Source organism: Oxyura jamaicensis, chromosome 4, assembly GCF_011077185.1.
Source record: "Oxyura jamaicensis isolate SHBP4307 breed ruddy duck chromosome 4, BPBGC_Ojam_1.0, whole genome shotgun sequence".
Lineage (NCBI taxonomy): Eukaryota > Metazoa > Chordata > Aves > Anseriformes > Anatidae > Oxyura > Oxyura jamaicensis.
This window is the reverse complement of record NC_048896.1, coordinates 95,605,166-95,608,368: the sequence shown is the minus strand read 5'-3', so window position 1 is coordinate 95,608,368 and position 3,203 is coordinate 95,605,166.

The following is a 3,203-nucleotide window of genomic DNA, read 5'->3' as shown; positions in this document are numbered from 1 at the left end:
CAGCTTCTTCATCACTTTGAGGTAATGGAATATCCAGACTTTGTGGCTGGAAAATCAATAATTTTTGCGGGACGAAATGTGCTTTTTAGCTTAGTTAGAGAACACTGCCTGGAGCATGGCTGGCGGTAGGCTTATCATCCAAGCCTGCCACCTGCGAGGCTTCAATGCAGAGCTAAAAGGCATGAACAGAACAGAAAAGAACAGTCCAGTAGGAAGGGACCTTTGGAAGTCATCCTTCCCAAACCTAAATGGTTTGAAGCCTTTTAGTTCCTGAATGGGAACGTACGGTGTGTTTTGCTGGGACAGGCTGGCCTTGAGGAACTCTCTCAAGTAGGTTGACTGAGGAGAAGCAAGTACGATAAAGGGCGAAAGACTTTTCCTGAAATTGTGTGAAAGAAGCATTTAAAAGTGATCATTTCACTCAGAAGTTCTCACAGGAATCCGGGAGGTTACTGGTAGCAAGACCAACCCATTCTGGTTTAAAACAGAGCAAGAAAAGGTCACATTTGGTGGTTTTGCGTAACCCTTATTTTCTGTCATCTCCTGTGGTAGTAACAGCGAAACTCAGACTGAAAACATGCAGCTAAACGAAAAATGTCCCCAGCTATTCTTATTTTAGTCAAAGCATTGAGAATGCTCCCCATCAAATGTGTTACAATATTATTATTATTATTATTATTTAGTGATAATACTGCAAATAATGGTCTTCTCTGACGATATGCTTTTCCATCTGAACAATGAGGATACGGCAGTCAGACCAGATGTCCATCCTTCCCAGGCAGAGCTTGGTGGTGTGTTCTGCAAGCAGAGCACAAAACCACACGGTGCACCTTTCCCTTCCTGTACTCTCCCACTGCCCCTTGAGAGATGCCTCTGCTGAAACCAGATGTAGAACAAGAAGGGAGAGCCAGAAGCAAGATAAATCCATAGCCAGGGATGCTGAGGGCTCATAAATCCCTCTGGAGAGGTGTCTGGCCAACTTGGACTGTCCTGGGGTCCAAGTGACAGGGAGGTATTGGGTCTTGCTCTCTTCTTCTTGGGTGCTCATGATCCAAGTAGAGTTATTTTCACACCCAGACCATAGAGGAGGACATTGCCTATCCATGGCCTTATCCTTCACAAGCCTTTCTGGAACCCTTTGCACATTGGCATCCACGATGTGTCCTGCAGTAATGAGTTCCTCAAAGTAAATGAATCCCTGCATTAAAACGGTTTTTGTGTGACACCTTTTTGTATGACACTTGATAGACCTTTCCAACTACAGCTGAGATATTTTTTTTTTTCTCAATAAAACAAGAACTACAAACTTTAAACCTCACTGCAGGTCGGCCAGACTGAAAACTCAATACTTTTCTCAGTGAAGTGAAAAATGAAACAAAACCCACTCAAATCCCTCGGCCCTACACACTGATTGAAAAAAATATATAAAAAATAAAAACTTAGCTAAACTTTAAACTTGATCAAACTTACTTAATTAAAAACTTTGAGATATACTGAAAATGTTAAAAGCAAAATGTAAAAAAATCTTTAAAAATTGCTTGTTGGCAAGTTTGAAGATGTCAACATAGACTTATTAAAATATTTCAACTTTCTCTGTTCCCCTCCCATTCTCCTGAGCTGTGACCAGTTGTGGTTTTTATCTGTAACATCTGGGGCCCCAGCAATGATGGAGAGACACCACACCACGTCGATGGCAGGGGAAGCCCACTCAGAGGAGACATGTCGTGAGTTCCCTGTGCAGGCACACAAGTGTGGAGGCAGAGCCCAGCATCTGGAAATCGCAGGCAGATGGACCTGGGAGGAGGAGATGCCTGGAGAGGGAGTGGGAAAAGCCTGGAAAGACCCCGAGTGTGGGCTGAGAAGAGGCAGGAAGGGCATGGTGGCCATGTGTGATCCCACAGCTCCAGAGCATCGCTCCTCTGCAGGCAGTGTGGGCTGGGAGAGCATCCCAGCAGCTGCAGCAAAATCATCTGGTGTGAGGTCTAATTCTGAGCCATAAAACCCATGGCAAGGGGGAGCTGGCCTGGACGGTGCCTTGCCATAAGGCAGAGGATGCTGCGGGGGGCTAAGGTCCTGGGAAGGTCTCCCTCTGCTAAATGGTCATTTAAAACACTGATGTTTAGGGGGGATTCGGAGCTCCTCAGTGCTCCTCCACGAGTGTGATGGAGCAGGAAGGCACGGGCTCACTTACTGTAAGTCTTGGTCACTTCCCACCTTGCTACCAGAAACACCCGGTGAATGCAGTGCCAAGGGAAAACCTGTCTGTACTGACAGCAAGACTACGGGAGCAAGGTGATAGAGGGGATGAGGATGGAGAAGGAGAAATTAGGTTTATGACCAACAGAGTTAGCAGTTGAGACCTCCCCCTCCCCCTCCACCTCCTCACCGTATTATTCCAGCACAGTAAATCATCCAAACCTTGATGGCAAACTTGGACAAAACAAGAATTTAGTGATAGGGGCCCAGTTGCTCCGGCTGGGGATCTGGGGCAATGCAAGTCAGGTCTGGGCTTAAACAAGTGTTGTGCCAAGGTAATGCATGAGTGAGGCTCTGTTCTGGGTGCCTTATGGGGTCCGTGATCCTGCTGCAGGCCAGTCAGCACCGCCAGCACCCACGGCTCTGGGAGAGCAAGTCAGGGGCCAGGTCCTTGCGTGTTTTACATTAACAACGAAACTCCCCAGCAAAGGGAACAAAATGCAGATGCCTTGCTTTGATCAACACGAAAGCCTTGCACACACATCTCGAAAAAAAGGGTTTTGTTCCATGGCAGCAAGCAGCTACTGTTAAGAGGAGCAAAATATTTGCTGGAATAAGATGAAAAGAGGCAGCTACCACCCAAGATAGAGCCTGCTGTGGCTGATGGCTGCTGCAGCCATGGCCAGGCCGTGTGGGGCTTTCTGCTGGGGCAGAAGGGAGCAGGAGGTGGCTGCTGCCTCTCCTGGTGTCTGAGCTTTGCCTAGGAAGGGGTTCAGGACCCCAGATGGAGAGAGAGCAGAACAAGGAGGGAGGGCAGAGGCCGTCCTGGTGGCTCACCTGGGCCACAGCGCTCTGCTGGTCCCGCTCTGAGGTGGTTTGAGAGGGGGGACATCTGCTTCCCTTCCCTTCCCTTCCCTTCCCTTCCCTTCCCTTCCCTTCCCTTCCCTTCCCTTCCCTTCCCTTCCCTTCCCTTCCCTTCCCTTCCCTTCCCTTCCCTTCCCTTCCCT